This window comes from Pteropus medius, unplaced genomic scaffold (assembly GCF_902729225.1).
Source record: "Pteropus medius unplaced genomic scaffold, Ma_sr-lr_union100, whole genome shotgun sequence".
Taxonomy (NCBI): Eukaryota; Metazoa; Chordata; class Mammalia; order Chiroptera; family Pteropodidae; genus Pteropus; species Pteropus medius.
In genome coordinates this window covers 5,466,554-5,492,714 of record NW_024342644.1, presented here as the reverse complement: position 1 = coordinate 5,492,714, position 26,161 = coordinate 5,466,554, and the positions used below count along the sequence as shown (strand labels likewise).

The 26,161-nt window shown below is 40.0% G+C and overlaps 1 protein-coding gene, 1 long non-coding RNA gene, 1 other non-coding gene and 1 pseudogene across 10 annotated transcripts in view; 1 reads left to right on the top strand and 3 right to left on the bottom strand.

Moving 5' to 3' along the window:
- Nucleotides 1–2,590, bottom strand: part of ATXN1 (ataxin 1) — a 363,244-nt gene extending 360,654 nt beyond the window's left edge. For 5 of the 8 annotated variants that reach the window (XM_039866500.1, XM_039866493.1, XM_039866492.1 and 2 more), the window contains exon 1: nt 2,555–2,590. The gene's annotated coding sequence lies outside the window, so the exon portion shown is untranslated. Of the gene's footprint in view, nt 1–1,375; nt 1,508–1,575; nt 1,701–1,975; nt 2,047–2,554 lie in introns of those variants that run through there. The other 3 variants (XM_039866499.1, XM_039866497.1, XM_039866498.1) reach the window with 3 other exon arrangements.
- A 478-nt stretch (nt 2,591–3,068) lies between these two features.
- On the top strand, nt 3,069–15,732 carry LOC120605591 (uncharacterized). Its single transcript, XR_005653661.1, has 4 exons — nt 3,069–3,990; nt 13,347–13,409; nt 13,882–14,201; nt 15,010–15,732. It is a non-coding gene; the product is annotated as an uncharacterized LOC120605591 (long non-coding RNA).
- Nucleotides 15,733–19,741: 4,009 nt separating this feature from the next.
- On the bottom strand, nt 19,742–19,860 carry LOC120605663 (uncharacterized; annotated as a pseudogene).
- Nucleotides 19,861–20,276: 416 nt separating this feature from the next.
- Nucleotides 20,277–20,385, bottom strand: LOC120605627 (U6 spliceosomal RNA). Its single transcript, XR_005653671.1, has one exon. It is a non-coding gene; the product is annotated as a U6 spliceosomal RNA (small nuclear RNA).
- Between the last annotated feature and the right edge of the window lie 5,776 nt (nt 20,386–26,161).

The window sequence follows — 26,161 nt, the reverse complement described above, 5'->3', positions numbered from 1 at the left end:
GATCTAATTACATGAGTGATCAGGACTAGAGTAAGTAAGTGCAGGGAGAAGCTACACCACTGACCCGTACCTACAAGAGGAGAAAGGGAAACAGGAGGTTCTGGAGAGACTTCGACCTCTGCTTTATGTAGAAGGGGGCACTCAAGCCTATTTGTCTGTGGAGCTGCTAAAATACTGACTGATGCATGCACAGTTAAAGGGCAGTCAGAGGAGATTAAATGCCACAGTATTAGCAGTTATGGTGCAATCCCTTTCCAAGAGTTCATGTGCAGGATTTTCTCCTCCTCTCTCCGGTGGTTTCCCCAGGCATAAGCTTCATTCCAAACAAAAGCTCAAGTATCAAACTACCATCAACCATCAAATAAACCACAAGGTGGGCTTAACAGGGGCTTCTAGGAACTGCAGGGCTCCTCAGAAACCCAAACAGAAATGGCTTAGCTAAAAGTGTTGAAAAGTAACTAGCTGCGCCTAAAAATAACGATCAAGTAACTACCCTCTGCTCTGAGCGATATGTAACGACGATGTTTAAATATTAAGAGCAGCCTGCATTATAAAACACAAATGTCATTGAGCTACGACTACTTAATTGCCAAAGGAGAATTTATTTGCATACACGCATTCCCGTGCATGCACTAAGGATGTGCAGGGAGTATGCTATTCTAAGGCATTTGATTCGTGGCTGTAATGGGGTCTTCTAATTTTGCTAATTGTATCCTGTGGATCTTACAGGGAACCTAAGAATCTCTTCGGGTACAGAACCAGTTTGGAGGAGTCCCTACTGCATAGCATACGGTAAACAAAATAAAAATAGCTTGCCGTTCTCGTTAGCCACATCGCGCATTATATAACCAGCTTCCGACTGGCTTTTTTTTTTTTTTTGCCCTTACTACTCTTCAGCAATTTCCCAATCTTCCGAAGTATTTATATTACCCTTATCTGTAGGATTATATACTGAGAGCAAAACACAACTGAGCCGCCACGGGACTAAACTGAACCTCACCGTCTTTAGGAACTGATTTTTTTGTTTTCTGGCAGGATCTCCACCACCACCCTACTTCCACCCCCCACCAAGGTTTTTGCTTAATCTCTCTAGAAAACCTGGATTGTTTCATCGCTTCCAGTCAGCCCCCTACGTGGTCTGAAATAAAATGAAAGCACAAGCCACGGAGTTTGAGCAGGCGGCCTGCGGGCGGGGAGCTGAGGAAGGGTCCGGCGCTGCAGAGTCACCCAAGTGGCCTCAGAGGCCCTCCCCATCGCGTGACAGAAGCTCATACTTATGCTCTCTGCCTCGCGCGCACACACGCACGCACATTGTCATACGCGCGCGCGCAAGCTCACTCACTCACACTCCCGCCGCGCTCCGCCGCCGCCTCACCTCTCACTCCGCCCGCCCGGCCCCTTCCCTGCCCCCAGCGGGGCCGGCCTGCGCGCAGCGCTGGGACCACGTAGGAAGCGGCGGCGGCCGCGGGAGTGGCAGCGTCTCTGGCCTGGCCCGGAGTGAACGAGTAGCGGGGCCCCGGGGCGCATCCCAATCGCCGCAGCGCCTCCTCCGCCGCCGCCGCCGCCTCCTCCTACCTCTGCTCCTGGCTTCATTCACCCTCCCAGCAGCCGCGCAGCCGTTCACTCCCGGCGCAGGCAGGGCAGCGCCTGTCGCTGCTCCTCTGCTCCTGCCGCGGGCAGGGGCGCCGGCCCGGGCTGGGGCGCTCGCGGGCTCCCGGCTCCGGGCGGCGGCGGCTGCACAGGATCAGGAAGCGGCCGTACCAACAGGGCGGCGGAGGCAGCAGAGCCAGGGCAGCCACCCCCACTCACTGCACTCCCGGTACCTAGCGACCCAGCGCCCAACCCTCTGCGCCCCCAGCGCTCCCACTGCCCGTGCCGGGCCGCGCGCAGAGTCCCGGCGCCGCCGCTGGTGCTGACCCCTCTTGGTCCGCAACTGCATGCCCGGCGAGGCCGGCCTCCGCAGGGAGACCCTCACCCTGGGGCTCCGAGGCCAGGTAGCCACCCGCGGGGTAGCCCTGCCCTCATTCAGACACGCTTGCTCTCGTCGCCCTCTTTGGGGAGAGGGGTGAAGAGGAGGCGGCGGAAGGAGGGGGCAGCGCGACCCCTGGCTACCGCCACCTCCCTCTATGCCACCTCCAGGGAGAAGGACATGGCTCTCCGCACTCGCAGCGGGACAAGCAGCCGCCCGAGCCCGGCGCTGCGGCTGCTCTTCCCGCCCGCGCCCCCAGCCCGGGCGCGCCCCCTCGCCCGGCGGGCACCCACCCGGCAGCCCCCCTAGCGGCCGTCCCTGCGCCCAGAGCGGGGTGTCGGCCACACACACACACACACACACACACACACACACAACACAACATGCCGCGTCGATTTCCTCCGTTCCTCTTCCAGCTGTTTTCCGTGCCGCCGGTTGGGATTTGGGGTTTGTTTGCTGGTTGTTGCTTTGGCCGCTCTCAGGAGAGCGGGGGTAGGGGGGATCTTAATCTAAATCAGGGCAGAAGGGATGGGAGGAGGGCAAGTCAGAGAAAAAAACTAATACCTATTGTCTCTTGCCTGTAACAAAGTGTAAATGGTCTGGGGTGGCGTGAAGGGGGGAGGCAGAGGAAAGCAGTGTCTTTGCAGCACTGGCTCTGGCTGCTGTTCCACGGGGCTTGTTTTGGATTCCCCTGCAGTGAAACAGGTCCTGTACGGCTCCGCCACTGTAGTAGAAATGATGTCTGCGGTATACTCTGTTCTCTCCTCCTCCTCCTCCTCCTCCTCCCCCCGCTCCGCTCCGCTCCCTCCTCCCTCCGCCCTCCCTCCCTCCCTCCCTCGCGCTCTCTCGCGCTCGCTCGCTCGCTCCAGTATGTAAATGTGTAATAGAAGCCAAATATGGAGCAGTTGGCTGCCGCCGCCGCAGCTCAAGGATCCGACCAGGAAGGGGGGTAGAGGGGGGACACCCTCCCGCGGGCGGCAGGGCAAGCGGCTTGGAGCCCTGCGAGCGCACGGCGGGCGGCCAGCCCTCGCCCTTAACCCTTCAATGCTCGTGGCCGGCTCTTGGCGGCCTTCGGGTATACCCGCACGTTTCTCCAAGACTGGCTCGGGATCAGGGGGCGGGGAGCGGGAGGGAAGACACCGGCCAGAGAGAGGCAGTTCTGCAAGGTTTGGATAGGGGCAGAGAGCTGAGGCGATGAGGTAATTGTAGCGGTGACCGGTCGGTCCTCGCGCGCCTCCCCGGGTCCCTGCACCTAGTTGGAGGAGACAGAGCAACAGCAGGGTGCAACTCAGGCACCCTGGAGGATTCTCCGGCTCAGAGCCAGTGAAATACCCCAGCGGGGAGGGGAGGCGGGCTAGTTCTCATCCCTACGTGCCCTTCGTCCCGGGTGCGCGGAAAAGCGTCCAAGAGGGCTGACTGCGATCATCATGCACGTTAACCCTCAAACCGGTTTAGCTTCGGCGTTCGGGAACCCAGACCATCGGGCCGAGGGGAGTACCTTTGCATGCAACTCTAGAAAGTTTTAAGGGTCCCCCCCCGACTGCACGTGCACCCACACCTTTACTGCCTGTAAAGCTGATGACCTCCCTGACCTCCTTTCTCTTTCTGCAGGTCTGGAAATCTGCTGTGAGTATTGAACTACCCAGCTCTAGCCTTGGTAGACGACCCGCGCACTCCTCTCGCAGCTAATTCGGGATCATTAATTTAATCGGAAATGAGGTAACCAGTGTAGGAGATAAAGCAAACCGAGCATTAAATGGCAGTTCTTGTGAATCCGCGCTGAAGAACTTCCTCTGGACTCAATTTTTTAGTAGCTGGATGGGAAGGGACCTTTTTTCGAGGGATGCTCCTTGCCAACAGGTGTGGCACCTGGAGGAAGAGAAGTCAAACCCATGCTAAAGGGAGCTCAGTGCGGCGTTCCCCTTGCTGCAGATAATTCTGGAAGACCAGTAGGTGTCGGGGCAGCATTTCACCTCCTTCAGGTGCTTAGAACCCGGTGTCAAGAAACATGATCTCTCCAAGTAAGTTTCTCTCTGGAAGCCACTACTTTTGACTGTAGGCTGTATTTGAGAAACCTTTTGGCTGAGTTTACTTATGACCTAACGGTTAGTCACCAACTGAAGCAGGATACAGAATCATCAAGAGAAATGTGTCAGCTTTTCAACAACTAAATTGTAGAGACGTGCTACAGAAATAAAAAAAATAAGTATACTAACTAGGAAGGTGTAGAGCCCTGGAAATAATTTTATTCTCACATTTTGAAATGCCATGTACATATACATGGCTTAAATAGTACTACTACTGTTTACTCTTTCTCTGTTTCTACAACTTTTTTTTTTTTTCCATTTAAAAATTAGTAATTGTTACAGTTTAAACCCTGGGTTGGTCTCAAGTGACATTGTTGGTCTCATTACAGCCTCTAGTGGACAGTTAAAATCAGTTTCCTAAAAAGGCTCTGCCCTGTGTTATGTTCCTTAACAAGTATTATCAAGGTGAAAGTTAATACCTCAGACATAACCGAGTAATATCTCTTCCCCACTCTTGGCAGAGCTGGATTCTGAAAGAAGCAGAAGCTGTTGGCTCTGCACGGGAAAGACATATTTGTGCTGCAGGTATTATTATTACTGGCCTGAGAATAAACAGAGAGCTTCTGCTATTCATTTTGGTTTCAGACAGCTTTCATAAAAACTGAACTCATCTAAAATATTTTTATAACAGAAAATGTTGGTTGCCATGTTTTTGGCTTAACTGAGATGTTTTTATTCCAACTCCTAATCTGCAGACTGTCCAATCTACCTCCACTCTATTTTTAGACATCTTACATTTAGAGAATTTTTGGTAAAAAAAAAAAAAAAAAGCTATTTTAATATTACATTGACACAAGCAGTTAATTTATTTTAACAACCTTAAACAAATTAAAACTCATAATTCAGATTAGAGTTAGTCAATTAATTTAAATATTCCTTCAAGGAGCTAAATATGTATATTACCCAAACAGTAAGAACAATTAATAAGAAATGTGTCATTTACTTTCTTAACCATTAAGATTAAAGTCATAAACTGCTATTAAAACCTGTAACTATTTCTTCCTGCAAGGCCCAATGAACATAAACAATTGATGATAGTTTCATTACCTTTAGTACTGAAATGTTTTATTTTCAAATGGCAAAATAGTAAATGTGCAATCACAAATAACTGATACTGATTCTTTAAAAACAAGACTCTTCGTGCAAATAAAAACTCAATGAAAGAAGAACAGAGTTTTCAAGAAGCCAATAGGCAAATATATAGTACTGTAGTCCTGTTCATAAGCCTGATACTATATTTGTACAAACATAAGTCAAACTTTGAAATTAAAGGAAATTGAGAAATAAGGCCGGCTGAGCCTTACTCCTAATTTGTGTTCTGCATTACTTAAACACCATGGAAAATCATTTTCATCCCTTCTATCTATTTCACTGTTTTGGTAGTATCTACTTTTGAAGGTCTAAAATGAGGTATCAAATATATCATCACATCTAACTTCTTAAAGCTAGTCTTCAGAACAGCAGCAGCAGCATCTGGGAGTTTTTTAGACATTCAGAATGAGAGTTCCAACCCAGACCTGCTGAATCAGAATCTGCCTTTTAACCAACCTCTCGGTTATTCCTCAGCACATTAGAGTATTAAAAATCCTGTTTGTACTCAGGGCTCTGTCTACATGAATTTGGCCACAGATGTAGAATTTAATTCTTCTATTTATTCCCTTTTTATTCCCTCCTCCTTTTATTAATTTGCACTTTTTAATGAAACATTATTACATTTTATGCTTTGTTCAAATAGTGCTGCATTTCAGAAGAGCTCTGAAACATGCACAAATCTACATTAGCATTGCCAAGAGAACACTGTGAGGAATGTGCTGGGGTCTTGAACGCAAAGGTTTTCTTCTCAGCAGCAGAGGGAGCACAAGAGTACTTAATAAAAAAAAGTGTACAGGCTGTCCAAATCATAAGAGATTTTAAATTGTAGTATATGTTTTCATTGGAATTAGCCTCATATAGTTCCACACAAAATAAAAACAAGCAAACACAGTTTACCAGGTTATAACAACTAAATAGTGCACAGATTGGAAGTTAAATAGAAATTAGATGTACTTATTTAGTTTTAGGCTTGAATCCTTAAAAGAAAATGGACCTCAAAAGTCATACTTGGAAAAGAAGCCTTAGCTTTTCTCCAGTCAAAAATAAAAATAACAATCATCATTTCACAATATATGTAAATCAAACCATCCTGCTGTTTGCTTAAACTTATAGAGCGATGTATGTCAATTATTTCTTAATAAAACTGGAAAAAATAAAGATACAATGCAGAATAAAGCAACTTGAAGAGTAACTCCTGCTTATCTAAAAACGTTGGGGACAATAAACCCAACACTATAGCAGATAAATTTATTTCATTTGAACTCAAATATGTCGGTGAAAGAATGCACTTTTCACCATGTTTACTTTCGCAGTAATTATAGGGGTTTATCATTAATGTTTGCTGTGGTGAGGACATATGTTTCAATTATATCTATGTAGCATTTTATACCTCTCAGAGCCTTTGAATTGCATCTTCAAACACTCCTGTGAGTAGATAAGACATGGGAAAGCCAAGCCTCAAAAAAGTTTTGAACTGGCTTGTGCTTTCATAGCACTGGGTCATTTGATTGTTATAATAATCCATTAAGGTGTTCAGAGAGGAGGGAAATCAGAGGTTGAGGATCCAGCAGCATGTTTTTTAGAGATTAAAAGGTTATTTAAAGTTACTAGATAATGAATATTTAATGAGTGAATATTTAAATGAGAGACTTATGAATAGAGACTGTCTTAATTCTCAAGTTACTTTTTATGTATTTATCACTTATTTACCAACAGCCTTTATGATTTTATGCATTTATCACTTATTTACCACCATTTGTTGAACATCTACCATAACTAGACCCTGAGAATACAAAGATGAGTAAGACATATCTGTCCGCAAAGAATTCACAGCAAAACAAATCTTATCTTTTGAAAAATGTTCATTTTTACCATGATAAAACGTAAAGATTCACAGTTGTTTGATCCAGCACCTCTAAGAATCATTATATCAATCAGATTTCCAAATAGGAGAATCAAGAGTAAATTTAAGTGGTAAACATTTAGTTTTAAAAATCTTTTTTAAAATTGTTCAAAAGAATTTCCTCCTACATGAAAGAAGATTTGCCAAGTTTCTGTCTGGAGCAATTTGTTATGGCTGTGTAATAAATCCCAGAAAGTTTGAATTTTTAATGAAACACTGACAGACCTTTAACCATGCTGTAATAAAGAGGGTGTTATCCTACATATGTCATTTAAAAATCTGAACAAATCATAGCAGGCTTGCAAAACAAATATACTTTCCTTAGACTATACTCCAAAATAAAGCTGGAGAGACCAGAAAAGTAAAATTAACTAAAAACAAAAGTGAAAACCACTCACACAATAGGCTCTGAGGTCAGCTCACCACACCCAAACTAAAGTCACTGGGCTCTGAGCGTGGCACAGGGACTCTTAGAGGACTATGCTTCTGAATCATCTTTCTTGACCCTCCACCAAACTGTAGCAGGGCAGGCTTCTGGGTGATGGAAATGACATCACCAATAGGCAGGAGTAAAATTAAAATCGTTGTACTTAAACATCTGCCAACAGTTTATGAGTTAACAGTATACACATTGGGCAATTTTAAATAAGATTCTGTCTACAATTAAAAACAAAACCAAGTGCTTTAGTATAGGTCTGTACTGTCCACTGTGGCTATTAAGTACTTGAAATGTGGTTAGTCCAAATTGAGTTGTGTTGTAAGTGTATTATATACATCAGATTTTAAAGGCTTAGTGCACTCACGTATATATATCTCAATAATTTTTACATTGATTAAATGTTGGAATCAAAATATTTTATATATTAGGTTAAATATATTGTTAAAATTAATTTTACTTTTTTTTTTTGCTTCTCAATATGGCTACTATAAAATTTAATACTACATGTGTGGAAGGATTGCATATTATATTTTTAATGAACAGTACCTCTAAGTACTTGTAGATAATGAGGCTGAAGAGATGCAAGAATGAGTTCTAAAAACTCACACAATTAGAGACCTTAGAATCCTGGCGAGGCTCTCTGCAGTACTGTAGTAGATAACTTAGTAACTTTTCTACTTTCCTTAGGTTTCCCCCTTACAATGTATGACATGGACCTTTTTCCTTGTTAAAAAGATCTCTGAGAGGGAGCTATTTATGAGTGAAGGCATCATCTCACTGGTAGATCAGTTATTGGCTTGCAAAACAAAAATTTGTTGAGGCCCTTCTGTGACTCAGTCTTTTTTGGGGCGATCTCAGGTATTTTGCCACCCTGGGAAGCTGATGAAAAACTTACAATCTGTTTTAGAAAGCCCAAGCAGTCTAGAGTTATAGCTGGTTTTGCTGCTTGAGGCTGAATGGTTTGGTATTGATACCCTCTAGTGACAGATGCCTTTGGACATTGATAATAAAAATTATACAATTGCTGCTTAACTAGAAAACAAATTAAGGCCACCAAAAGGAAATCTGTTTAAAAAAAAAAAGAAACTTGCTAATATGTTTAGTACAATAGGACACATCAAAAAAATTATTTTTAACCATTATTATTTATTTTACAAGCAAGACCTAGATACATTTTCATCAATGTAACTGTGACCAAGATTGAATGTAATGCAATGACCCATGAAGTATCAGAATTTATGGTCTTAATTATCTAAAGAACATGGCTCTTCGAACATGAAAAGAAAACAGACAACTTCTTAAGTCTTAGAATGAGTGAGTTGAATTTTGCTTGATATTGGCCAGGAGCATTTGGAAATCTATTAAAAGCATTTCATTAACAACTTGGCATTTTGCTTCCTCAAAAGAAATACTTTTTCCAAATTAAAATCAAAGCCCAAAGCCACCATTGCTTGAACTTACGGTAGTGGCTGTTGATGTATTGCATATGTATAACTTAAGGTTCCTTCAAAATCAGATCACGAATAACGACAGGCTAAAAAAAAAAAAATCGAATTATTACGAAAGGAGAGAAATGAAGTTCTTTGTTATTCTAACTTCATGACATTAAAACATACATACACATAGCTATAAGCTCTCAGTTACTTTATTTTTCTTGAGTCAATATCAGCCAGGAGAAGCAGAATCAGATGAGGGTCAGAGTTTAAGGAAACTATTTTATGAGGAATTTACCAAGTTTACCCCAAAGAGAAAGAGTTAGAGAAAAACACACTGGCAAACTTTGCTTTTGGACATAAATAACTAGAGTTCACCAAGGAAACTGCCCGTGTCATGATTTCAGTGTGGGTTGTCAGGCAGTTTGATATTTGCAGAACTGCTCTTTATCAGGCCTCTCCAAGTATAACTCTGCTGCAAGACTTGGGGGAGCTCTCAAGACTGATTTGCTCTGTGTCTGTGGCACAGACATGCAGTGATAACTACTGCCACAGATGCTTTCTGACAGAACAGAGTAATAGCACTCAGACTTAAATTGTAAATTACAAACAATCTTTTTTTAAGTACAAAATGAATGCACAGAATGGAAGACCCTGTCAGTTAAAATGAGAGTAAATCAAGTAGAAGATAAATTGTTCACTCATACCGTTACAGCCAAATTTTGATTCCACTAACTGTACCGTCATGGGAGATCTTCTCTTCTTTGTCAGATATAAAGAGATATTAATACACTGTGATTCTAATAAACATGCCAGGCATCTGATGCTTCTCCTCTGAAAGCCAATCAAATTGCATGATCTGTTTCCCAACCCCTCCCCCTACCTCTGGTTTAAAAGTTGTAGCTTAAATATCAATAGTAAGAACATGTGACCCTATCATTCCCAGAGCTAGCTTTCTCTGCAGTCAATTTCATAATTACAACTCTCCGCCTCTCAGCTCAGCACTTCCTTCCCCCTCACTGTCCTCTCACCCCCACCCTTACCAATGAATCATTGTGCATTTAAAGAGACTTAGATGACCTGGTGTGAACTTTACTGGCATCCTGTACATTCTTATGCCAAAAAAGGGGAGTTGCTCTATGACAGAAACCTAGCCAGATCCTGATGCAGATCTCAGAGGCAACAAGCTTGGGTGCTTATCTGGGAAGATCAGCAAGGAGTTAATTTTCCTAGATCACGGTGGTGATTCAGAATTGCATATCTCAGTTCATGATCAGGTTTTCAAGAACCCAGTTCAGCTCTCTGTACACAAAGGAATATATCAGAGAAAAAATGTTGGCAGATCTCCTTATGCAATCCGGGCAGAGGAATTTATACCACATTTAGCCCTTTGATTTCTCCAGATCTGGCTGAGGGTAGGGTTTCCATATTTGTGCTTTGGCAATGTGTTCAATAATTAAGTCCCCCCTATATATCCTCCTAGTGTTCTTCCAGGTTATCGTGTGTTTATTTGTGCATTTATTAAAACCAGAAACATTTTGTCCCCTTTATTATTTTAATACTGTGTTTGAATAATACAGAGAGGCCTTTGAAGATTTTTCACCCTACTTAAGGAGGTAAAGGGTATATAATGCTTTTGCATATGCTTTCTCTCTATAGGGGAAGCCCCTTCTCTTCCCCCAACCCCTTCTTTCCATGGTGATTTTATTCTCATACTCTGAGATCCAGCTCAAACATCAACACTTCTGTGAAGGCTTTCCTGATTATCACAAGAGTTGTGGCTCTGCCCAATGTGTGAGTCAGAGAAGTGCTATTTTCTTATTCTTTTTATTTATACAATATTTTTTTTTAAGTCTGACAGAAAAAAAAATCAAGGCCATAAGCACAGATGGAGAGTATCCTAACTGAGGGAGTATCTTATCTGAATACTTCCTGTTACTCCCAAACCCATTTGACCTCTGCTTACAATTTCAACCATGTAACTGTTTTCCTTTGTTTATTGCACACGTATGTGACTGTCTGCACTGGTCGGTTCTTCATGTGAGTTCTCATTGCCCTCTGTGGTAGGTTGAATTCTGTCCCCGCAAAGGATATGGCTGAAGTCTTAACCCTGGTGTCTGTGAGTGTGACCTTATTTGGAAATAGAGTCTTTGCAGGTGTAATTAGTTAACATGAGGTCTTCCTGGATTAGGGGGGTCCTAAATCCAATATGACTTCTGTCCTCATAAGAGAAGACACAGAGACACAGAGGAAACATAGAGAAGAAAGCCCCGTGAAGACAGGGACAGAGATTGGTGTTATGCTGCCACAAGTAGAGGAAAACAAAGAATTGCCAGCAACCACTGGAAGCTAGAAGAGGCAAGGAAGGATTCAGTGGGAGCAAAGGCCTGCTGACACCTTGATTTTGGACTTCTAGCCTCCAGAATTGTGAAAGCATAAATTTCTCTTGTTTTAAGCCTCCCAGTTGGTTGTAATTAGTTATAGCAGCCCTAAGAAACTATTATACCATCTTCATGAGATCTGTGATTAAAGGGCTGTTGTATTCTTGTTTCTTATCTTTGTTTATATATATGGCCCTATCTTTTTCTTCTATAAATACACATAGGTAATCAGTTCTGGGTGTAAGCTTGATCTTTTACCCATGACAACACTAATAAATAAAAGATCCAATGGAGTAGGAAATTCAGCAAGAGAGTTCTAGAACCACCTCCCCATCATTCTATAAACATCTGACTTGTGGCCCCAGTCACAGAGGTTACTAGAGGTCAGAGCCTTGGACTCCTGCTCTCCTCAGCAATAAGGTCTTCTGCAGGCCTCCTCAGCTCCCTCTGCTGGGGGCCAGACTGCACCAGCAGCTTTCTTCTTAAGTGGTATTTCAATGTGTGGGATATGGGTGAAGAAAAGACTAAAAAACTAAATTAATTGTTTGGCATTGAGAAAATATAACCAAAAAACTACTGCTTTTTTTTTTTAACTGTTCATTGGAGTATTATAAAAGTGTGCAAGAGAATCTCAGTCTTTCTGATTCTCATCTTTCCAAGAACAATTGGAAGGAAGCTCATTTGCTGCAAGAGGTTTTCCCCAGCAGGTAGAAGGAGGTCTTACCCTCAAGCCCGAAATTCTGAGGTATGTATCTCTTAGGGTCATCATGAAATGTATAATACTGTTCTTGCATGAAATGTATAATACTGTTCATCTCAGTAAATGACAACTCTGTTCTTCCAACTATTCAGGCCAAAAAACATCTTGACTTTTTTACATACTACGTCCAATCTGCCCCCAAATCCAGCTAACTCCACCTTCAAAATATATCCGGAATCTGACCATTTCTAACCACTTGCACTGCTACTATTAGAGCTAAACCACCACCATCCCTCATCAAGATTATAGCACTAGCCTTCTAAATTGTCTCTCTGCTTCCACCATTACCAGCCCACACCACAGTCAATCGTCTGCATCAGGTGATGCCACAATACTGCTCTACTCCACTTAAGAGTCAAAGTCAAAATTCTCCCATCTTACAAGGCCCCACACAATCAGAACACCCTCAATCTTTCAGATCCATCTCCTATAACTCTTCTCCCTGCTTCCATAGCTCCAGCCTCATTGTCCTCTTTACTTTTTCTCAAACAAGACAAATGCTCTCTTGCCTCAGGACCTTTCTGATTGCTGATCCCTCTGCTTGAAATGCTCTTCTTTGGGCTTACTCCCTCACCTTCTTCGGTCTTTTTTCTAAAAAAAATAACCTCCCAGTGAAGCCTGCTGTGACTACTCTACTTAAAACTGTGAAGAATTTTTCTGATCCACATGCCCTGCTCTATTATTTCAGAAATGTATCACCTTAGAACGTTCTGTGCTATTTCATTTTTTGTTTGTTTATTGTCAGAAAAGTCTTTACCCAAGTACCAGAACAGTCCTTGGCTCATGATGGATACCTAATAAAGAGTCATCTACTATTAAATGAATTAATGAATAATATTTTTCAGGATCTACTATGTGCAAAGCCTTTTATAAGCCCCAATTCAATAATTATTTCATTAGAAGCTAATCCAAAACAAATTCATCTTGTTCATGCTATGAAATGCATTCTATTTACCTGATTTTTGACTTAATTGTATCTGGGATAACTCTCAAATTTGAGTCAGAATGAGCTGAATCTCTCATTCAAACTCAAATTTGTGAAGAACTTTTAAAAAACAAAATTCAAAACAAGAATTAAAGAGAAAGTATGAAACTGACAGCAAGTTTTGAGAAAAATTAAAAGTAGCACAGCAACAGCATCTAATAATCATAATTTTTAAAAGTTTCCATTTATCAAGCTCGTATTCTATGCCAGGCAACATGATAAGAGCTTTGTAGATGTCATCTCATCTAATCCCCACAAAAATATAGTGAGGTAAATATCATGATCCCTGTTTCTTAGGTGATTAAACTGAGACTTGGAGTTCAAAGGACCTGCCCAAGGTCACCCAGCACTGGTTACAAGGTGAAGTTATTCACCTACACAGCCTGAGAATTTTTAACAAGTCAGTTAGAGTAAAACTACTGCATTACAATAGTTTGGCTATGGCATCATTTTTAATACTAATCTCTATTTTATTTTTGAGTGACTAATGCATATAGCCCACTAATTAAAGCTAACGATTCTTATTGACAATTGAATGTTCCTATATAAAAAGAATGGCTTCAGATCTACCTAACAGGTTTCTCAACTAAAAAAACTATACTCCAGCTTATGATTTTACCCATGCTACTACATGGCTGGAAATGACTCTCACCTGAAGTGTATGGTCTCATTCCTAGGACTCTTTCTTATTAGAAATTTTGGCTCCCACCTGGCATATCCCATCATGGGACCAAGGAGGTGGTAAAAGAGCCAACGTAAATTCCCAAGCCTAATTTAAGGACTTAACTTCCTCTCAGTTAGCCTGTGCTTGACATCTCTTGTTCTACCCTAGAGCTTCCCAGAGTCCACTGCGACCAGCACTCAAGTATAGGATCTAAAAGTAACCTGGCTACAAAAAAAGTATAAAACCCTACAACCTCTTCACAGACCCACTCCAATTTATATTTAAAGAAAATGGTCCTTGAAGCTGAAATGGTTCCAGAGTTCAAAAGTCTGAGAAATTGAAGGAGGAGGAAAAAAAAAAGACATGTATTCCATTAAGATGTGAAGAGAGAACTTCGTTCTCTGAGGATGGAAGGAAGTAAGAAGGCCTTATTTGTGACTGCAGGAGAGGAAAAGAAAAGAGTCCCGCAAGGAAACTACCAACAGATGGTAAATACATTTTTAATTCTTCTGTCATACTGTGTGGACTTGTGCACATTTGTCCTGCTGTGTTAGGCTCCCGAAATAGCTAGCCATGGAATTGCAGAACAGTTCTGCTGCAATTTGAGATTTAGGAAACCATGCTGGCTGACAAAACAGGAAGGGCTCATAGTAGGATAGAGTGGATTTGCTCCCTGTTTGCAGCTCCTCAATGCAGCATTCGCTGTAGTTCTTAGTGCAGGAAAATTCTTTCACATGTCAGGTCTCATTGATGATGTTGTAAATCATACTGCTTCAAATTGTTGACATTATCCGTATAATAATTCTTAAAGGTTAAAAAGAGTGTTGATCCATTTATTTATGTATCCTAAGCCTTACAGGGAGCATCAAAAACATATATGGCAGCCTGGAATTCTACACCAAGTATTTTTTGCACCTTTTGTTTTGGCATAATGTTCCCAGAGCACATCATGGGAATTTCAATGCTGGAGAAAGAACCAAGTATAATAATAGGTTGCTCTGAAAGGGACATAAGGAGATAAGATGCTAAAGTACATTCAGTTGACTTCTGCATCTGAGAGGTGACCTGAGACTGGTACCAGGAATGAATTAGGTTCCCAACCCAGCACCGTCTCTCAGTCCATCAGCAAGAAAGAAAAAGTGTTATGTTGATGAATCAAACTGAGCATGGAATAATGAGGAAAGGGTGTTCTATCACTTGGTCAGAGTCTAGAAATATAACTTATGCAATAACATATTACTAGAACTGGAAGGATCATTGTAGAATCAAGTTCAATTTTTTCAACTTTCTACACAGGAATCTGGGCCAAAGAGTTGCAGGAAGTTGACAAAAATTATACAACGAGTTGGTGACAAATTCAGTACTGGACACAAGACATCTATTTCTCAATGTTTGTTCTACTTTAGCACTCACAGAAAGTGGGCATTTCTGTGACAAGCAAAATCTAATTCTAGAAGACCTATCTAATGGTATCTTCATTCTTGGGTTCTTATTAAAGAAGATGATGGAATGTCTGCTAGCCTCTGAATGTTTGAAAAATTAGTTAATGTTTTTTATAGATAAGTTTTCAAGCTAAAATATGTTTGTTAATTTCTGCCTTAAACCCCTGTGGACTGTGTGTAGAGTATATAGCTACCACACGATTTGGCACAGCTGGGATTCTCTTTTCATAAAATAGCAGGGAAGATTGGTAGATAGGGATTTAAAAGCATTGACAGAAGAGAGCAGGGAGCTTTGTACAATAATTCCCCACCCAATGCCTTCCTGGTCTAAGACTTTCCCCTAGCCTCAGTTGGAGAGAGGAGTGGATGGGAAGAAAGGAGATTTCCATCTTCTTAGTAAACGGAAAGATATAAAAACACTTCAGCACTGATTTATTTGATTAAATCTTGATTTTGCATATTTTAAGTTTCTACAGGACTAACTGTATTCTTGTTCAGAATGACTTGTACATTCATAGACAGTTTTTCTAATGGGTACATATATAGTTCAATAATAAAAATTATTCTCAATCAGCTATTTAAAGAATGTTATTTTTTCCAGATTTTTTAAAGAAAGTTAATCGTGAAGCTCTTCAATAGCTAGTTTAGCAATAAGATCTCCTACATTTTGCAATTTTACTTAGCATTTTGATTTGTCATTTTTGCACATGATTTCAGCAATGTTTTGTTTTACTTTTGTGGTAGAAAATTGTTTACTTGTTTTGTTTAAACATGGCATTCTTTGTTTTGAGAATCAATTTGACCATTTTGAATACTCTTGCTAAATTTACTGGCTATCTCCACGATCTAGTTACAGATCTGTGGTTGGGGAGGGTAGAATTATTTAAGTGAATTATTTTGAGGAGAGCAGTAATGAAGGCACACTTTACGTTATTTCATTCCTGTGATCCAAATTTGATTATCAAGTTAATATCACTAGGGACATTTGAAGCTTTAATAATTACATCTCAAGGCCTAAAGGAAAAAAAAAAGAAGAAAAATTACGTTTACTACACATTCACACATAGCCTCTCAGAGAGTTACCATCTGAGAGCCTGTTGGGCTGCTTTACAAAATCGATTGATACTAAGATTCCGTTCTAAGAATTCGAACTCAGTTGACACTTTGTCCTTTAAAAAACCCCAAAGTTAGATGTAAGCAATTGTTTTGTGTAGAAAGGCTTAGCATTGCTTATTTGAAAGAGTTAAAAATATAAGCTATTGATTTTACCTTTCCTTTTGTAGAAGAGTTTTAGGATTTTTTTCCCCTGGACAGTTTTTAGGCTATGATTCATACTAAAAGGACCCTGTTCCAATATGTACCAATGCAATTTTAAAGCTGTCGCTGCCTCTAAGTCAACGGCTCTCTCGGAGGCCAGATGCCAGTTTTATGCTTGGACTCTCATGGTCCTCGGAAATAAATCAACTTTCTAGTAAAATCCTGTGACAGCTCAGTTTTATATAGAAGTGTGCAACCTGGGAATGTGCTACTGTTTAGCATTTTAGATGGACAAGAAGAGAATGAAAACAACCACTACCACTGAGAGATAGTTCCAAGGGGAGCCATTATTACAGAAATCAGGGACGGCTTGGGGATGTCATCCTCTCTCTCTCTACAGCCTCTCTGACCTAAAAGCTTATTAGTTGTTTAGAAACAATAAAAATACAAATGGTTGGAAAATGTTCTAATCTCTGTGTGATATAGGTCAATACATTCTGTGAGTTGAAGAGTGTTAATCAGGTCAGCTCTCTTAGGTCAATATTTCTTCCTTGTGGCAAGAAAAGGAAAAATGAACGAATTATTGCTACATATAACAATACAGATGAATCTTACAATGTTGGAAAATAAAAGAGGCTAGACACAAAATAATATATACTGTATTGTTCCATTTGTATAAAGTTCAAAAACTAAGAACCAAGTAAAATAGTTTACCTTTGATGAGGAGGAAGAAGATTGTGATTAGAAGGGGCCGTGAAGATGGCTTCCAGGGTGCTAGAATGTTCTATTTCCTAACCTGGATGGTGGATACAGAGGTGTGCTCACTTGGTGACAATACGTTAAGCTAGCTGTGATCTGTGTGCTTTTTCTATATGAATTATTTACTTCACTTTAAAAGTTTAAAAATAATATTTCCATTGGGAAAGACAATTTTAAGAAATACTAGAGTAGCATTTTGCCTAATTAACCCAATAGCTATTTATTATAGAGAAAAAGAGAAAATTCAGATTAGCTGAAGAAAAAATTTACATAAAACTTTAGCATAGGTCAGTGGGAACTCTCATTTGCTGCTACAGGAGTCTTCACTGCTACTGCTGTTCTTGGGTAGCTGCTTAACTTTAATTACCTATTAAAGTTAAAGATATGCAGATCTGGTGACCCAGACTTCTACCACTGGGTATATATCCAATAGAAATATATGAATGTGAGCATCAGAAGAAGAGCAACTCTATTCATAATAGCCCCAAACTGAAAACAAGCCAAACTGTCCATCAACAGTAGGGTGGGTAAATAAAGTCTATCCAGCCTTGTAATACCATACAGCACTGAAAATGAATGAACCACAATATCCTCAGCAACATGGATGAAATTAAGAAACCTAATGTTAAGAGATAGAAGCCAGAGGCGTAATATTATATGCTCCCATTTACTTAAAGTTCGAAATAACTGGAAAAGATATAGTATCTAGAGATATAAACTTAGGTGATAAAATTAAAGAAAAAAGATTATCCTAAAATGGCAGTGGTGACCTCTTGGGGAGGGGTGGGTTGTGACTGGGAAAGAGTGAATGGAGGACTTCTGGATCATATTCTATTTCTAGACCTGAGTAGTGGTCATGTAAGTGTTCACTTTATAAAAATGTATTAAATTATACTTTCATATATCATTCTCTTTCCCAAATGTATATTTCACAAAAAAAAGGATATTAAAAAATCACATGAAACCCAATCACTAAGAGATAGTTATCAATTTAACACATTGATATATATACTGCCAGATCTTCTTTAATGCATTATATATATTTTGTCCACATTGCTTTGTAGTTTTGAATTTTTTTCTTTAATGATACGATCTTCCAGAAAAATTCTTCCTTGGGTTTGTTTTTTTTTTTTCTATTTCCACTTAATTTTAACTATGAGTAAATATCATACAAGCTTTAGGCCCCTATGGAAGCCTAAAGCCATAGAGTGGCTTTCGGGAAATTAGGTTGCTTTAACCTAAGCTACATTGATTCATAAACCAATCTGCAGGATTTTGCCATAGCTCATGGGAGACTTTCCTTCTCTGTTAATAATGCTGCTACTTCAAAAGAGAAAAGCCTCTTTCCACCTCTTTAGAGTGCTATCTTTTCAAAAGGAAAGGCCAGGCAATGAAGGAGAAAAGCCTGTTGGGGAGTGGTCAGAAAGCTTGATGTGGGGGAGGGGACCATCCTAAAACCTATTGCAATATGAGTCATGGTGAGCTCATGTTGAGCCTGGTCTGGGCAACATTATGATCTAGGGTTTTTTGTGCTTTTTTTTTCCCCTTTAAACCTCAGAGGAGTTCCATTGCTTTGTCTTGCCCCTGGAGCAGTACAAGTGTTCCTCTCTCTGTCTGGAACACACTTCTCTTCCCCCTTTCCCTGTCTCCAAGCACCTTCCATTTGTTCTCCTTCATCCCTTTCATCATCTTAACTATTGCATGGTCCAAGAAAACTTCTATGATTTCTAAACCTGGGTGGTGACTCCAGAAGAACTCCATGGCTTCCTGGACTTACCACATCACAGCGTCTGTCACCCTATTTTGAAATGACCTATTTTCTTGTCTACAAACACTCTGCTAATCCATAAGCTTCATGCATGCAAGGACACAGTCTGTGTTATCATCATAACTACAGGCCTTAGTGCATATTGACACTCAATAAATATAGTTATTGAATGAATGAAAAACAGCTGTGAAATGAGATGAACCATGGGGAGATGGGTTGTGATTTAAACTTTGCTTTCCAAACCTCTTTCACCTATTGAGCACAAATAGCTCAAATAATCCAGTCACACCAACACGAGATGGTACAAAATTCTAAAATCTACAACTTCTTGTTTCAATTACTCAGTGGTAATAGCAGTTTGCATTTGTATAGCGTTTGATATTTTGTTAAGCAGTTTCACATATTATCCTGTATAATTCCAACAAGTAATCCTCCAAGGTGAACTGGGAAGCTATTTATATTACCATTTTGCAGACTGAAAAACTGAGAGAGTTTAATTAACTAGCCCCACATTACATGATGAGCTTTTAGTGTAAGCAGGAATTAGTGACCCCTAGTGAAGGAAATGGAAACACATTCAATGTATACTATAGACAGATATACTTTCAGAAAATGGGAATCTAAAATAAATATGTGACTCCATTCTGATTTTTTAAAAATCTTTTAGTAGATATTTCCTTCTTTAAAGCATTTATTTTTAGCTTTACTTTTTTTGAGGGGGGCGGGGCAAGGCAATCCTTGGTTGACCTCACAAAGTACGAGGACCTTGTCAGCTTACAATCCCTTATTTGTTATTTTTTTACGCCAATAGCACCTGGTCTTTTTAGGTGGTCTCCCATTCAAGTACTAACCAGGCCTGACCCTGCATAGCTTCCGAGATCAGACGAGATTGGGCTTGTTCAGGGTAGCATGGCCGTAGACTTTAGCTTTACTTTTAATCACAAAACTTGTACATATTTGGTGTAGAAAATCAAAAGAGCACAAATAAATTAAAATTGCTCATGATCACATTAAATAGAGCCATTTAGTGTTACACCATTTTAATAACTCTGATTATGTATTAAGTCTTTCACTCTCGTGAAGTGAAAACTCCCTTTCCTCATTTTATTCTTTTTCTCTTTTCCACACTCTATTCTTTATCTCCAAAATTTTCTTGGCCATTCGCTTTTTTATTCAAATCTTAGAATTAGGTTTTACTAAAACTTTGTCGGGATTTTTATTGGATTTTCATTATTTTTATAGATTAATGTGAGTAAAATTCAAAATTTTACTATATTGGTTCCTCTCTTTCATAAACATTCTATTTCTCCATTAATTTGTCTTTTTAATGTCTTTTTAAAGATAAGGACTGCTTCAGGAATTTGAGCATCCTCTTTGTGTGCAAGGGCTGTGATAGTCTTCTCTGTATTGTTCCAATTTTCATATCTGTGCTACCAAAGTGAACACTCCGATGTTTAACTTTTGAGGTCTATCAGGAAGGTGAGGTAAGAGGTCACATATTATTTACATTCTTTACAAGATAGTAACTGAAAAAGACTAAGTGTTAATCTGGACTAAGCGTATCTATCAAACGTAGAAGCATTTAGTTGTGTACTAACAATCAGGAAAATGGTTTTGGCTTTTGCTCTCTTTTCTCTTTTTTATCTGAACAAAAGCTCTTTTTCTGTTGGTGGTCTTGACAGAAGAAATGCAGTAGGAGAGGAGTTGGGAGGAAGAGAAAAGGAAGAGGAAGAGGAAAAGGACAAGGAAAGGGGAAAGGAGAGAAGGTGGTCAGCCCTGATGATGAGGAGGGTCAGGGAGGAAGGACACATTGATTGGGCAGGTGAAAGGGATGGAGAGCAGTGCGATTGGGGAAAGGGAATGACGGCAAGTTTGGACTCTCTGGGTTTAGCTGCTCTAGAAAATCAGCAGCATGGCTTAGGATCTTGTTAGAAATTCAGAATATATTGGCTCCAGCTCAGACCTACCCAATCAGAATCTGCATATTAACTAATTCTTATGCACATTAAAGTTCCAAAAGCTCTTAGTCGTTCCCAACCAGTCGGAGCCAATCCTGATCGTGTCATCAGTCTTAGACCTATTAATAGATGAAACTGGTTTGGTTGCCTAGAGACCTGCATATCGGGTTCCTCCCGGAGACTCTTAGACTCAGTGTTCTCTTACCACTTTGGCTAAAGCCTTGGGACTCCAATCGGCCTCAGTTTCTCTGCTAAGCACTTCAGTTCTCTGCAGGGTTTCGATTCCTGCCCTGGACTCCAGCTACCTCCACTCAGGTCCTGATGCTCTGCCAAACTCTTGCTCTCCTCCCCTTAGCTTGCGAAGTAGGATGTGATTTCCTACTCCCTTCTCAGCTTCTGGCTGGAGGCCTGCAGTGACTGAACTGATCATCTGGAATCATGCCGGATTTTGAGTATTATCACCTGGACTTTTTCCAGAACTGTGTTCCATTGGCAGATAGGACTCATTCATATATCCAAATAGCCTGGCCCAGTCTCAGCTAGCCATGCCCTTCGACCACTGCACAATGGCCTGCCTGGTTGTCTCCTGGGGATGGGCCAGCTTCTGAACACAGGCTCTGTTCCCTCTGGATCTTGGTCTCTTCCCCCTTCCCATAGCCTGTGCTGATGTGGTCCCCGCTCACCCTGCAAAAGTCTCCTACAAAAAGTGAGGAGGCAGCAGAGACCGAGGGGAACAGTCCTCAGTCCCTTCTCTCTCTTAACATCTCCTCGACTCCACGGATCTGCTTCTGTGTGGACCTTGAAATTCCAAATACTGCCTTGGAGCCCTTCATGTAAAAGGAATTTTAAGAGTCCTGAAGACTATTGAGTACAAATGGGCTAAGCGGTTTTACATAACTTATACATTTGGCCTTTTTCCAAGGTGGAAAAATCTTTTTTGTTGCTTGACTTATTTTATAAAAACAGGCCAATCCTTACAGAAGCTCAATAATTTCTCTGGTTACAATACAACCATTTCACTTTAACTGATGGTATTATACCTCCTACCATGTTCAGTTTATGGTGGAACATTATACAAAGTATATCACACCTGCTACTGTTTTTTAAGCCAGCGCAAAATGGCATGAAGTTCAAAACCAGTTATAGAGGCCCATTTTGAAATATACATTTTCTCCATTAATTAATCATAAGACTGTTGCATCATTTCTATTTCTCAGAACTATTCTTATAGTGATAAAAAAAAAAAGAAGAAGAAGAAGAAAAAGAAGAAGGAAAAAACAGAAAACAGAAAGAAAGCAGTGTGGCAGCACCCACGGTAGCTAAATAATGGTGTGGGTGTTGTTTCATTATTTACACACTTTCACAAGAATTCAAATGTCTTACAAAAGAAAATACAATACAAATTGCAATAAAGACACAGCAACACATAAAGAAAACAATTATCCAAAGGAAGATTTAAATTTGGCATAAATTGCACAGAAAGAATAGATCAGCTTCCACAGACTCCATTTGCGCATACAAAGGAATGCACACGGTGGTGTTTGCCACATTCAAAAAAAGAAGTTACAAGAAAAATAGAGGTAAAAGTAGTAATAAAAAAAGTCTACAATCATTTTGAATAAGAAATACATGTTATTTAACAAAGTCACTCCAAGTTTCTAAAGTTGCATGCCACTCTCATTGAATTAGCAGGGATGGGTAAACATATGATTTTCCAAAGGCACTCTTAGCCAAGCAAAATCAAAGTTCCTAAGAAAAAGTTACTCAAGACCAGAAAGAGTACATAGATGGGAAATAGAACACGTGTAAGCATTAACTATTCATTGCACCTTTCTAAAGTTCCAAATTTTCTCAGGATAGACTTTAGATGATAAATGATTGAAGTTTATGTAAAAAAAAAAAAAAAAAAAAAAAACTTTGATGGATATCATGAAAGTTCTCCTTTAGTTGCTTTCAGTTTTATGCTTGCTGTTATGTCACTAGTTGAGCAAGATTTCCACCAAGCGCTTGAATTTTTGGAAAAAGGGAAACCCAGTAAAGGGGGAAAATATTCCCAGGAAAATTTCCTGAAATGTTGCAGAAGCTTAAAATTGATAATTATATATAGCAACACAACACTAATAATACTATTATAACTTTAAAATGTGTAGTTATAGTCAAAACACTCAAAATTATGTCATTTGTCTTCCTTGTATCTCTTTTGTTTTCATCAGTCACATGGCAAAATCAACAAATACTCCATCATCTCGCTGAGGGTTCAGCTGTGGAAAAAGCATCCACTCACTCATCTCTACGGTAGCTATTATTAGCTCGCTTTGATTCTCTCATACAATACATACCCATGCTTATTAAGCTGTTTGTATGCCTCCTTTGTCATATTCCTCTATGAATATGACTATTGCTATGCAATGCACTCCAGTGAAACCCAGGGATTCCTATTTTCACAGGCCTTTCCAAATTTAATGTTATTCTTCTATTTTTTAAAACATTGTTTGGTGGAAAAACATCTAACATCATATTTGTATTGATACTAAACCTTTCTACAGAAAATTTTACAGTACTGAATTGTATAGTGTGTCTTGCCAAATCCATGTTCACACAGAACCTATGAATACAAATTTATTTGGAAATAGGGTCTTTGCAGATATAATTAAGTTAAGATGATGTCCTACTGGATTAGGGTGGACCCTGAATCTGATGACTGTTGTTTTTATAAGAAAGCTGTGCAGAGATGCTGACAGGGAGATTATCTTGTGAAGACAGAGGCAAAAGTTGAAGTGATGCAACTACAAGTCAAGGAATGCAAAGGATTGCCAACCACCAGAAGAAGAGGGTCATCTAGATGGGTGACCGCATGAACAGAAAAGCTGGAGTTGGTTCCAGATTCCTGAGGAAGAGTAAATGATCAGCCAGCCATATTAAGATGTACTCTGTCTATAGAGAAATGCAGGTGAGAGAAGCCCTGCCTTAGAGTGTCTCCAAAGAACTCATATAACACTAACAAGAGAGGCAAATCTGAATACCCATCAAGGCCAGAGAACTCTGATAGTAGATCTTCACAAGACTACTAGAAAAATAAGAACTTGCCTGTTCTCCTTTCCTCATCTTCCTCCCAGTATTCCAACCTCAGAGAACTGTGAAATCACCTTCAGAAAGCTGAAAGAGGCAGGGTTGGGGAAAAAGGAAAGACAACAGGCTGCTTTCCTAACCAACTGTAGGCATCTGTGGAGGCTGAGCTGGGGAGGGAAGAAAGTTAACTGTTGATGTTTTTACCATGACATGGATCTATACACGTTAAAGATTGACCAAAGAATATATTCTGGAAGTGACCAGAAGAATGAAAATTTGCTCTAAGTTTCATCCAAGAGCAGAGAAAGTGTTAACTCTATGGAGTAAATTTGAAGTGTTGCTTTATGACTGATTACATTCGATGAGTCATGCTTGCTCTATGTAGTAGTTATAGAACCATTTCTAAATGCAATTGAATAGAGTAGTTCTTAGTGCCTTCTATGTAGTTTTCCCCTATGAAATCACTGTGTTTCTGTCTGAACTTTGGAAAATTATATGTCAAATTATCCTCACAAAGAATTTTGTCCTTTTTACTTACAGTTTATCAGCACTTATGAAATGTTTAAACTGAAAAGCATGAAACGCTTGGTACACATTAGGTGCTCAATAAATGTTGACTTAATAAAGAAACGAATGGGTAGTGAAAGGAAACCCTGCTTGCCTGGCCTCTGGGTTATCCCCATATTCTTTTCTGGTAGAGTAAGAAATATCCCAAGTTTGTAATTTCTGAGAAATACCAACCAGATGTTTATGGTCTCCTTACATGGAATTATAGAACCTTAGCATTAGAAGAAAACTTAGAAGGTGATTTAACGCAACCTCTTCATTTTCCAGGTGAAGGCCCAAAGAAATGAAATAGCCTGATTGTAGTAATCTTTTTCAGTAGTATCAGTGCCAGGTCTGGGAATATTGACAGCTGACTCATTGCTAGCAACATGCTTTGTTTTCTGGGCTTCTCGCTAGCTTGGCTGTGTTCGAGTGATCACTTATATTCTCTTTATTAGTTTTCTGATCAATAAAGAGAAGTTTCATGAAATTTCCTTCACCTAATAAACAAACATGAAGTATCTACTTGTGCTCAGAACTGCACCATAGAATTGGAACAGAAAGAGGAGCAAGAACCAGTGACTGCCCTCAAAGAGCTTTTAGCCAAGTGAGGAAGACAGAGAAGTAAAAAACTATGACAAAGTGGGCTCAGTGCTATGATAGAAATAAACACAATGAGTTGTGCAGACACTGAAGAAAAGCACCCAGTTTAGCCTAAGAATCATGGAGGGCTTGTTAGAAGAGGTGACATCTAAGTTGAGACTTGAAAATAAGGAAATTTTAATAAGCATTGTGTGTTCAGCAAACTCTAAGTACTGTACTATGGTGGTATCATCTTTTCTTTGATTGATTGATTGATTGATTGTGACATTGGTTAACAAAATCTAGTAAATTTCAGCTGTACACTTTAACAGTAAGGCATATATATGTTTACACTGTGTGCTCATCTCCCGTAGTTAGATTTCTTTCTTTCACAAAATATTTGACCCCCTTTACCCCGTCTACCTTCCTCCACCCTACCCTCTGGTAACCACTAGTCTATAGTCCATGAGTCTCTGTTTGTCCTGTTCTTTTGTTGCTTTTAGATTTCTACATTACATATAAGTGATATCATGTGATTTTCAACTTTTTCTGTCTGGCTTATTTCGCTTAGCATGATTATCTTGAGGTTCATTCATATTGTCATAAATGGCAGTATTTCATCCCTTCTTATGGCTGAGTAATATTCCATTGTATGTATATACCACAGTTTCTTTAGCCAATCATCTATCATAGGACACTTCGGTTGTTTCCATGTCCTGGCCATTGTGAATAATGCTGCTATAAACGTCAGTTTGCAAATACCTTTTCTGATATGGGTTTTCAAGTCTTTTGGGTAAATACCCAGTAGAGGGATTGCTGGATCACATGGTAGATCAATTCTTGTTTTTTTGAGAAAGCTCCATGTTGTTTCCCATAGTGGCTGTACCAAAATGCAGTCCCACCAGCAGTGTATGAGGGTTCTTTTTCCTCTTCAACCTCTCCAACATTTGTTATTACTTGTCCTGTTGATTATAGCTATTCCTACAGGTGTGAGATGGTGTCTCATTGTGGTTTTGATTTGCATTTCCCTAATAGCTAGCGATGTTGAGCATCTTTTCAAATATTTG